Source organism: Neltuma alba, unplaced genomic scaffold, assembly GCF_004799145.2.
Source record: "Neltuma alba isolate B1F8T4 unplaced genomic scaffold, ASM479914v2 tig00012014_pilon, whole genome shotgun sequence".
NCBI classification, from domain to species: domain Eukaryota; kingdom Viridiplantae; phylum Streptophyta; class Magnoliopsida; order Fabales; family Fabaceae; genus Neltuma; species Neltuma alba.
The window spans coordinates 106,005-118,879 of record NW_021636585.1 but is presented as its reverse complement, the minus strand read 5'-3'; the positions used below and the strand labels follow the sequence as shown (position 1 = coordinate 118,879).

The window sequence follows — 12,875 nt, the reverse complement described above, 5'->3', positions numbered from 1 at the left end:
TTGTTGTTATTATTATTATTATTTCTATTATTTGGTTGGAGGATTTAAATTATAGTATTTTATTTTGTAAACCCATATGTCATATTTAGCTGAAGTCGATTTATGAAGATTGAACAGATAACTGGCAAATTACTAATAAGAGCAATATTGACCATGCATTCCTACATATCATTAACTAAATTGAAGATGATGGCCCTGTGATCAATAAATTCATTCAACTACTTACAAGAAAAATAAATAAATAGATACACCAAATTTGAAAGAAGCCAACACAACAACGACTGCTACTCTACTCCTATCTACTCATTTGGTTCAGTTTGTAAATCACTTTTAATATGTTTGAGAGGGGACGAGAAAAATTTTAAAATTTATTAATTTTTATTTAAAATTTAATAACTTGTTAATTTTATTCCAATTTAATATATATTATAATATTAAATAAAAGATAAAATTGTATATCTACATAAAAAATTTTCTAAATGTCCTAGGAATAAGATCAAAAAATATCTTTTCTCTATATCCTATAAGAAACTTTTAGCATGTTTCATATAAGAAACTTTTAGCAGAGGAGTATAAGAAACTTTTAGCATGTTTCATATAAACTAAGAAAAATTTTAAATTGGATTAATTCTTTATTAAAATATAATAATTTTTTTCACTTTACCCCTATTTAACATATATACTTTTTAGAGAAAATAATTATTTACAATATAATAAATGAAGTATAAAGCGGTATATTAATGCTAAAAATTTAATAAAATGACTTATAAATATGACTAAAAAAATATTCTCTCTTACTTTATAAGTAGGACTAAAAGAGTATGATTAGTCCTCTAATTTTGGCTGAGACTATAATATAAACTGTTCTTTATAAGAGATGATGAGAACCCAATTACATTAATAATACTCCTCCTATCCTAAATATAAGACTTATTTTGTAGTGTAATTTGTACTATAAAATATATCTTATATTTAGGACCTTAGAAGTATATTTTATCATTCAAATTTATTTATTTTAATAATTTGAAGCTGCTATATCCCATTTTAATTTAGTATGCGACTTGGTTTTCATTAAAATAATTGAATTTAATCTCTTTTTTCTGGTAAACCTGGCATCCTATTTTGATTTAGACTGGATTAGATAGTTGGTTTTTCAAAAAATCGAAAATAAATAATCAAATAATTTAATTCAATTAAACCAATTATCTTTTATAATTTAATTTAATCAAATAATCATAGCGTTCAATGTTTTAACTTTTCTTATAAATATGTATTATATATATCTCCAGGAGTTGGTTATAGGTTTGAATCCATTGTATCTTCATATATATATATATATAGTCTAATGTTATTTAAAGTCAAGTTCTTTATATTCATTATATCACGTTTTTCAATTTCATATGACCATGTATCCTATTTTTAAAATAGTATTATTTAATAGTATTTAATCAGAAATTCACATAAAACAAAAAGGACGTATAACTATATGTGATTATAGAACTTGATATAATTGATATAAAAAACTTGACCTAGGTTTTTTTTTCCAAAGAGATCAGATCATATTTGTTGAAATAAATATCTGTGGACTCTTCTTTTATAAGGACAGACATAGACTGCAAGCCCAATGGAAATCAGTATTATTGCACTCTGGACTAATTAATTGCTGATTGCTGAATGCTTCAACTTCCATCTCACATGCCTCAAGCTTTACGCTTCTGACGCATTAATATATAATTGACTTGTTCTCCACTTGGAAAGCTCATGACCAATTGCTCTTTCATAATTTGGTTAACAAAAATGGTTGTTTATAACTTTCATTATTTTTAAAACGTTTATCACTTTATTTAAAAAAATCCTCGAATTACATACATAATATTTAAGTCAAAAGTATTTTTAAAGTAATAATTATTGTGAACCGAGGGAGGCTTTTTTGGGTAAACAAGGGGATATATTTATATTTTATACAAAAAAAAAATTGAAAGACAAATACTTTGTAACAACGAAAAACATACGACTATTGTGCGATTAAAAAGGAAATACTCCTCCGGTCCTTAATATAGGACCCAATTCTTGAGTTGGTTTTGATCCTAAATATAAGACCCATTTATCATATTTATCATTTTTTTCTAAATTACTCCTATGTATACTCTCTCAACTATAATCAAGTAGAAGAAGGAGAGAAGGTATTAAAAAAGATGATTATAGTATTTTAAGAAAAATGTGTCACTTTTCTTATAATTAACTAACTTACCTAACTTCCTTAATCTAATCAAATTAGTTAAATGGGTCTTATATTAAGGACCGGAGGAGTATAACTTTAACTTGTAAGTTATTGATGAATAATATATGTTTAAATATGAAATAATGAACCTGAAGAATGAGCTCATGTGAGCATAAAAAATATTTTAAAGAGATTTACTTTTAATTAAGCTTGATGATGCTTAAATTTAACCCTTTAGTATTTGATTTCAGATACCCATATATACGCACGCATGTAGGCGTGGTCAACAATGTAAAATTTTCTTGCAAGTTCATGTGTGTAAGTCTTCTCTCTCTGAAAAAAAAAAATTAAGTCTTTTCTCATTGCTTGATCGAATGCTATGAACGGTTTTTATATTTAAAAATTTTAATACTTACAATTTAAAAAATGGATTGAATTGAAATACTATTTTAATATTTTACATAAAATATAATTAATATTAAAAAATATATACACACCATGACCACTTGGGAGTAGGATACTCTCAGCGTCCAACTAGCAGCCGTTAAAGTTAATCTAACACAGGCACACAGCTCATGTTGTGGCAGTTGTGCCACATCATAATGCTATTAAAAATTAGAAATAAATTTTTTTTACCAACTCTTGACTAGGAGGTATTTAGATGAAAAGTAAATTAAGATTTTAGAAGTAATTTTATAAAATTTAAGATGAGTATGTGAGAGGAATTTTGTTTCAATTTGTATGAAAGTATATTTTAAAAATGTTTCCGAGACCTCCTAAACACCTTTTAAGTTTTTGTTAGCATGTAACACCAATTTATTTTCACCTATCTCATTTCAACTAGAGGATTTATGATATGTTCAGACTCTAGACTTGTCTAGATGACCATAAATGATGAAAACATGAACCATCACATATTTATATATAATTTTTTTTTGACCTATTCAACTTAAATTGAAAAGATTTATCTTAATTTTTTCTGGTATACATTGAGCCAATCGGGACCATAAAGAGTGGTAGAAGTATACCAAGTATTTTATTTTATTTTAATTTTTAATTAAAATAGTTGATGGAAGAACTTCGCCTTTTTTGTGGTCCTATTCGACCTAATTTATGTCCCTTTAGACTCTTAATAAATTTTAGAGTTAAAATAAGTAGATCCAAGAAAATTAGCTGTTTCACTTCTCGGAATTTTTTTTTAAAAAAATATGGCATCAGTTAGATTTATTTTTAATTTTTAATAGTATGATAATGTGACATATTGTGGGCTCTTAGATTAATATGATGTAACATGTCAGGATGCTGAGAGACGCTCCCGTTGAAAGAATCCAGACCCGACCATTTCCTAGATAGCATTCACTTCAGGGCATGGAAAGCCCACAGGCCCAAATATAAAATTAGTAATCATTACTCCCTCCGTTCCTTATTATAAGAGACATTTGATGCTTATGGCATGTTCCTATATATAAGAGACACTTACAAGTTGTCTCTACTTTTTTGTGTTGATTTACTATTTTACCCATATTTATTATCTCCAACTCACACTCTCTCTCCCTCCCACTTCTCTTTCTTTGAATAATTTAATTTTTCTCTCTCATACTCTCTCTCCTTATTAATGAGGGTATTTTTGGAAAAAAATTATACTTTTTACACATTAATTGTTCTTAACTAATTTTAACTGTTTTTTTGATCAACGTATTTCGGTTATTTGTCTCTTATAATAAGGAACGGAGGGAGTATTATTTACAGGCTAAATTGGACAAAGCCTTCCTTAACTGTGAACCTGAATATTTCCCTTAATATTTAAAACTTAACAATAGATCCACCTAAACTTTTAATTTTATTCAGACAACCCTCACATGCCTCCTTAAATTTTATTTTTGGGTACATATAATTTTCACAAACTCAGAATTATATGCATGCAACTTCATTAAACTTTAAGTTATATGCATATGGGTAGTGAACAAAATTAATAACATGAAACTCATCAACATAAATGTAAGAGTTTAGGAGGATTTATTGTAAAACGTTAAAAATGAAGGTTATTTGTACATGACATAAAGTTTAGGAAAGTTGTATACAATTTACCCTTTTTATAAACCATAAACATTATGACTCCATACAATGCACGAAACACTTAGACTACAGCAAAAGAAGCTCTGGTCAAGTTCCCTCCTTCAGTCTAAGCAGCATTGTTTCTCAGTAATTCCGTGGCTTAAAAAAAAGAAAGAAGTCTGTTTTGCCATCACAATGAATGGAGAGTCTCCCCGCAGACCCGACCATATTATACCCTTCCATCTGGTGAAAACTGGATTTTTCTGCATTAAAGCACATGCAATAAGGATTGATTGGTAGTTTGGGACAAAAACTTGTTAGTATAAAAATAAAATAAAATTAAAACCAATATTCAATGTAACATAGAAAAATAAAGCCACTGCAGTAATGCCAAATGAAGCTAGAAACTCGGGCGATACATTAGGGCATCATCAGAAGATTCAGTTTATTGAACCTCTGTATCAGTATTCTATGCTTTGTTATGTTCCAACCAATCTGAGTAGGAAAGTCAGCATAATTTTCTTTGATAGTTATATTGAAAGAGTCTAAATCGATAAATATTGTTTGCCAAGAAAATGATAAAAATTGGGTGGTTCTTGCTTCTCAGTTCTTACCCATGTATCAGAATGATTAGCGAGCTATCGATAAAAAAGTTGAGGACGAATTGTGCCCGAAAGCTCGTTCCTGCCAAGATAACTGTAGGAAATGGACATATTTGAAGCAGAGATCAACTCATAAAAGCTAGTAAATTCAGCATTAGATGAACTATTCTTCCTAAGAACTTCTCTCACTCTTATGTTAAACGGAATAACCTCATAGCCATCACCAAAAGCACTTTATCCAAGTTTTCTTGACCTCTTCAATCCTGCACAAGATGCACAACCCAAAAACAAATAGTAGACAATGTAGGGTGGGCCACATTTTGGCAGAATTGATGGTCCAAAAGTAAGTCAAATAAAGTGTGTGAGGTGAATGACTAAGAGAGAGAGCAACATAAATAAAATGAAGTGGAAGCAGTAAAGCATTATTACCTCTTTTGTAACAGAAGAGTAAGATCTTAATAGGCAAAAAAGGTAAAGCGAATGGCCAGCAAAGTTGCCCCAGTGATGTAATGAAACATACATAGCAGAGGTGAGGATGAAACAATAGAAGTATCAAGAAGAAGCATATTACTTCACATCTTTGTTTGAAAGTTTTGCTCGAAGAAAAGCCAGTGACAAGATCCTAAGATCAAGAAAGAATTATCCCTGGTAATGACACCATATATGACATGACCATTTGCATATACAAGTTTACATTCAAGTGAAACAAGAATTTCTTGCAGGCAACCGCAAATGAAAATGGGAATTTGTGATTCTGGAACTTGAATTACGTCATTCGCCAATAATCACCACAGGAGCAAATCCCATGCTGAAAATGGTGAAACCTATTCATATCTCTGATAATAATATCTCGCTGCACAATTTTGGAGAACAACTTCATAACAATGTGGCAATCTACACATATACGGAGATTTTTTATGATATGTATAGGACAACCACGCAGCAATCGAATCAGTCCAAATGCAAGAGCCAATCTTTCACTGTGAACCCACAAGAGACCTGCTTTTTCAACATCCTCCATATCAAGCAAAACGGCATTGATATTGGGTACATATCCTTCCTCCCTAGTTTTTTTGTTTAACCATTCAAGCATTGCACCGATAAGTTTAATGTCAGGATGACAGGTGTTCCCTGCAGTAAAATAGTGAACCACACCTTGATCCTCAATCCAACTTAACCCTGGCTCCTTCCTGACTCCTTTTGTGTGCATAATTTTTCTAATAGAAGCAACACCGTCCCATCTCCTTGCTGTGGCATACATGTTTGGCAGAAGTATATGGGTTGCATCGTCATGTGGATCCATCTCAAGTACACGTTGGGCACAGACTCTTTCAAGATCAATTTTATTGTGGATGACACAAGCACCAAGCAATGCTCGCCACACCATATTACCAGGCTGAAATGGAATTTCACCAATGAGTTTCACAGCTTTCTCAAGATGGGCTGACCTTCCAAGAAGCCAAACCATGCAAGTATAATGTTCTATACAAGGTTCGATGCCATAGTCTTGCATCATTGACTTAAAGCGTGCTTGTCCTTTATCTAGCAGTCCTGCACTGCTACATCCAGATAGGACACCAACAAAAGTTGGTTCATTTGGTTTACAATTAGATTGTCGCATCATTTCAAATATATTTAGAGCCTCCACACCTAGGCCATGCATGGAATATCCACAGATCATAGCATTCCATGAATCTTCATCTCGATTTCCCATCTTATCAAATACTATTCGGGCATCACGAATGTTGCCACATTTGGCATACATATCTACCAATGAATTGGCAACTACAGTGTCTTTATCATATATGGTTTTGATAGTTAAAGAATGAACCTGATGTCCTTGATTCAATGATGTTAAACTCGCAAATGCACAAAGAACAAAGGAGTATGTCACTTCAGTTGGCTGTATGGGATAAGCAAGCATGGATACAAACATATTTAGTGCCTTCTCCTTGTCTCCTAACTGCACATAACCAACAATCATGGTATTCCAAGTCACTTCATTATGCTCAGGTGATTCCACGAATAATTTCAAGTGTTCTCCATTTTACTACACTTGGCATAAACATCAATGAGGGTATTAGACACAAACACATTTGAGTCAAGACCAACTTTCAGGACATAAGAGTGAATTTGCTCCCCCAAAATTTAATGCAGGTAAAGCCGCACAAGCTTGCAATACACTAGCGAATGTAAACTGATTAGGGACAATGGATGATTGCCTCAAACGCTGGAACAACTCCAAAGCCTCTATACTATTGTCACTCTGAGTGTACCGAGCGATCATTAGACTCCAAGGAATAAGATCAGTTTTAGGCATTTCCTCAAAAAATTGCCGTGCAGCATCAAGATCTTGGGACTTACTATACAATCCCAGCAATGCAAGGCCAACATAAAGATCCTGTTCATAATGAGTTTTCAAAGCAGATGCATGAATACTCATGCCAAGCCGAAAGGCCTCTATGCCAAGACAGGACTTGAGCACCGCAGTGATGACAAAGTTGTTTAGTTTGTAACCTATTAGCCTCATGTGGGAGAAAAATTGTAAGGAACAGTAAAAGCAGTCATTCTCAGCATAGCAAGCTACCATGCCAGTCCAAGTGACCATGTCCTTAAAAAGAATATCATCGAAAACATTTCTAGCAACATCAACACACCCACAAACAGAGTAGGCATCAATAAGAGCAGTACCAACAAACGCGTCAGAGTGATAACCAAGCTTATAAATACACGCATGAATAGAGAAACACATCTGTGCGCGGTCCATACTGACAAGCAACTTGAGAAGGGAGGTGAAAACAAAAGGATTGAGCTGGTGGTCTCCTCTGAATAACCTAAGGAATAAGTCAAGAGCTGCAGGGAATTGAAGTGACCGCATGTAACCCTGAGCCAATGTAGTGAAGGAGACAGCATTACTACTGGGCATTTCATCGAACAGTTGAGATGCATCGGTCAAAGAATCAGACTTTACATACAGATTAAGAAGAACGTTGAATGCAAATAAGTCCAAAGAAGCGCCTGTCTTAATGATATGACAGTGATGGCGTTTTCCGGAGCCGTAGTCACCATTGTGTATGCATTTTTGAAGCGTAGCCGCGTAGAGATGGGAATCGAAGTCCACAAAAGCCGTGGATTGGTAATGGTGGGGGTGGCTTAATTGAGAGGAAATAGAATGTGCTGATAGAGTGATGCATGATCGTCTGGTATAATTAGTGGGACGGAACAATCTGATCATGCGCCATCGCTACTGCCCAATGCAGCTCCAAAACTAGGCCGGTTTGGTTCACTGATTTGAGTCTTTGGGAAAATGGAAGAGATACCAAAACCAGGGATCTGAGTCTGACCCGTCCGGCTTGAAGAAGCTATCCAACATTCCCTTCCTGCCGGAAAGATGATGGTCGCATAAGGAGAGAATCAAAGATACGACGATGGTGGCGGTGATGAGGTCGAGGGGCCCCACAAGTGGAGGTGCTGAGCAGAGTTGGTAGGTGGGTTTGGGACTCAATGCGGGGGGAACTCAGCACTGGAGGCGGCGGCGGTGGCCAGTGCGCCGGTGATCGAGTGGTGGCAGCACCTCAACAGGAACTTGTTTAGCGGAGGGAGTGAAGATAGCGATTGGGTTAGTGCACCAAGAGAGAGATGAGCTCGTGTAAGGGAAAGCATTGAAGAGAAGGCAACAGTAACTGATGGAATCGGCGCAAAACAAGGAGGGGAGTAAGATGCCCGCCGAAACACACACAAGTAAGTTTCTCTCTCTTAAAAAAAAAAAAAAAAGAAATAATGTACACTGCATTGACGCTAAGAACATACGAGTATTATCGTTTATTGTTACTAATCAATGTAAAAGTTTTATAAAAAGAAAAATGACACAAAAAAAATACTTGAACTAAAAAATACTAAAATAATCACTTGAATTTGTAAAATATCATGATGCAGATTTTAATTTAACTAATTAATTATTTTTATTATTATTTATTTTAGATCGTGGATAGTTACTCCATTCACCCCACTTCCTCACTCCCCTCATTTTATTTCTTTTATTTATTTTATTTTTTTCTTTTATTTATAGTTTAGGGTTTCAGTTTGTGATCAGACTTGGCATTTAGAATTTATCGATCAGTTTTCTTCCGTTCTTCCTGCTTCTCTACTTCTCCTTTCTTCTTCGTCCTCTTCTCTAACCTCTCATCCCTTCCAATCCTTTCTTGTTTTACGTCAATTTTGGCATCAGAGCTTGGTTGATTTTCTTTCTTGTGCCTAAAATTTCTTTTTCCGTGTATCCAAACAAGCCCTTACTTCAAAAGCCAACCCGCCGCATTTGCTTCCAATGCCGTTCAACCACATCGTGACCGCCGTTCACCGTTCCGTCACCATCATCACTGTCTCCGACAAGAAGGCGTCCAAACCCCACTGACTCGCGGCCAAGGATTGCTGGAAATCACCCCTCACAAGATCAAATCCTCCCCCCCGTGCGAAACTACCATCAGCGTCACTTCAGAGCCCCAGATCTCCCTCTTCCGGCATCTGATCAACACGAGACCACCTCCATTGGGTTCACAAGGGACAACGCGGTTCAACCCCCGAGTTTCACTCCCAGAAAGTCCTCCACGCGCTTCCACATGCCGTCATAGTCTCTGTGGTGAGATCCACGCGCCTCCGTGCCTCTGCGGCTCAGATTCAGTTTTAGCGAAAATTACACACTCGACCCATAATTTCCAGAAAATTTCGGATTCACCCCAGATTTCGAAATTTTACTGTCTGACCCTATTCGTTGGAGGAAATTACACTTCTGGACCCGGATTTTGTCAAAATTTCACTTCGGCCACAGAATCATTTAGACACTTTGGGGTAATTTTTTCTGGTCTCTTTAAGTGCGTTGGTAAGGCGCAATTGACCCTCTCTTTAACTTACTGTGACTAGTTTGACATACTGGAGGTTACTAGTTTGCTTTTGCCATTTTATTGATTATTGTCTACCGTAGATATTATATTTTATTAGCATTTTCATTTGTTTAAAAAAAAAAGAGGAAAAAAAAGCAAAAAAAAAAAGGAGGAAGAATTTATTTTCATTTTATTAGTAGCTCTTTACTTGCTTCATTATTTGTTGTTAGCTTTCGTCTATCTACTGCATGACTATTCGTGATATTGAAAATAGACAAGACACCTTAGACCAAGCACTTCAATCTTTAGAACCTCGTGTTAGCTCCCTTCAATCCCAAATGGACCAGAGACTTCAGACCTTTGAACTAAAACTGAATGAACTTACCAAATGCCTTAAGGAATCTTTGGCCGAGATTAAGCAAGAATATAACTCCCAGTGTCAGGAGCTTAGAGCCACTACTCAGGAGCTTAAGGTATCTAATCAAGAGCTTAGGACCTCCCAGCAAGAAATTAGAGATTCTCTCCTAAGAATTGATAGGCATGTCTTTAGTAAAGGTGCAGAAGGGATTCTTGGAAATGTACCTGAGACCAATCAAGCGCACCTTAAGTTCGACACCATTGGACCATCTCACACTAGAGGCTCCCAACTGTCTATAGGGCTACGTAACCCGCAGGCTAAACCGCTACACGTTGAGACCCTTCCCCCACAGTTCGAGGAAGAGGACAACCCATGGGATGAGCAAGGGACAGAGGCTCGCTACGAATCCCATGTTGTGAACCGACGAGCCTATGGAGGATACGCCGCGCGCCCTAGGTATGGACGAGAACCGTCGCCGCCCAGACGATACCGAGACACCCCTCGGCAAGACTACAATGATGATGCGACGAAGAGGGTTAAAGTTGAGGCACCTGACTTTGATGGTCGTTTAGATGCGAATGCCTTCCTCGATTGGTTAGCCACCATGGACGACTACTTCGAGTGGTACAATATGAGTGACATACAACGCGTTCGTTTTACCAAGATGAAGCTCGTAGGATCTGCAAGGAAGTATTGGCAGTTCGTCCAAACGAACCTTGAACGCCTAGGGCAACCTCCTGTCACTACTTGGGAGGAGATGAAGTTGAAGCTTAAGGAAAAGTACGTGCCGGTCAGTCACTTAAGCATGCTTTTCAACCAATTGAACAACCTCAAGCAAGGAACCTCATCGGCAGCCGACTACGTCTCTCGATACGATGACCTTCTGATCCGCAATGACTTAAATGAGCCGAGTTTTGTGGTTATTGAGAGGTTCATCAGCGGCCTTAGGGATGACATACAGAGGGAGCTCAGAGTAAACCGTCCTTACACTTTAGAGGAAGCATATCATAAGGCTATCGACATTGACTCCCTGCCTAAGTATCCCTCTTTCAGGCGTCCCAGCTTCTCTGGATTAGAGTCTCGTCCAACACGCAGCTCCACTGTTTCGGGCAATCAGCGGGTAAGTCAACAACTTTCAGGACCAAGCGCTTCTAGGCCAAGAGAGTCATTAGCCTCGAACGCTCGCACAGGTAGCTCATCGATAGAGTGTTTCAAGTGTCACTCTAAGGGACACATCGCTTCAAAGTGCCCGCAACGTGCGTTGCTTATCGAATCTCAAGACGATGCACTACTCGAGAGCGATCCAGATGTCGTCATCGACCCTGTCGATATTCCTTCTGATGTGGACGAAGAAATTAATTGTGATGACATGCCATCAGGTCATCTTGGAGTGATGCGATGCCTCTGACTGTCCCAACGCCAGATGACTCATGGAAACGGAACAGCATCTTCCACACCTTCGTGAAGTGCGGTGATAAGTCATGCAAACTGGTTATTGATAGTGGAAGTGAAAGGAATGTGATCTCTAGTCGAGGTGTTGCTCGTCTTGGACTTAAGACAGAGCAAATTGCTAAGCCTTTCCGAGTTGCGTGGATTGACAACACTTCAATGCTTATCACTCAGCAGTGTCGAGTCCCACTCCAGTTGGGTGACTACAAGGAGGATGTTTTATGTGTTGTGATTCCTATGGATGTGTCTCATATTCTTTTAGGACGCCCGTGGCTATATGACCATGATGTCACTATCCAAGGCCGAGCGAACAACCACATCTTCAAGCATGAGGGCAAGACCATCTTACTCCGTCCTGCAAAGCCTGAGCCTAAAGCAAAAGGTCTAATCCCCACGAAAGGATCCACTTCTAAACCTATCAACCTTCACCTCCTCACGGAAAAGCAATTCATCGAAGAAAGTAGAGAGGGTGATGTCATCCTTGCTGTTGTTTCTAAAGTCATTTCTCCTCCTGCACCAATACCTGACAACTTCCCAAAAGAAGTGACCCAACTCTTGGACGAGTTTAAAGATGTTGCACCTGAGGAGTTACCTCCTGACTTGCCACCCATGAGGAACATCCAGCATGCAATCGATTTGGTTCCAGGATCACAGCTCCCCAACCTTCCACACTACAGGATGAACCCTAAAGATCGGGAAGAGCGTCAGGTTAACAGCTTGCTTGAGAAGGGCTATATCCAGCATAGCCTCAGTCCTTGTGCTGTCCCTGCCCTTCTGACTCCGAAGAAAGACGGCTCGTGGAGAATGTGTGTTGATAGTCGAGCCATAAACAAGATAACTGTCAAGTACAGGTTCCCGATCCCTAGGTTAGAGGACATGCTTGATTTCGTGTCTGGGTCTAAGTGGTTCTCCAAGCTTGATCTTCGTAGTGGTTACCATCAGATTCGAATCAGACCAGGAGATGAGTGGAAGACCGCATTCAAGACACAAGATGGACTGTACGAGTGGCTCGTTATGCCATTTGGCTTAACAAACGCCCCGAGCACATTTATGCGAGTGATGACACATATGCTGCAGCCCTATCTGGGAAAGTTCGTGGTTGTCTATTTTGATGACATCCTGGTTTTTAGTAAGTCCAGAGATGACCACTTGCACCACCTTAGACAGGTGCTTCTGACCCTGCGGAAGGAGAAATTTTATCTCAACCTACCAAAGTGCTCCTTCCTACAGAGCCAAGTTATGTTTCTCGGATTCATCGTCTCGGAACAAGGCTTATCTGCTGACCCTGCGAAAGTCCGAGCTATTCAAGATTG

At 37.5% G+C, this 12,875-nt stretch overlaps 1 pseudogene; it reads right to left on the bottom strand.

Annotated features, from left to right (window-relative positions):
* Positions 1–5,403: 5,403 nt before the first annotated feature.
* LOC114721232 (putative pentatricopeptide repeat-containing protein At5g13230, mitochondrial) lies at positions 5,404–8,608 on the bottom strand (annotated as a pseudogene).
* Between the last annotated feature and the right edge of the window lie 4,267 nt (positions 8,609–12,875).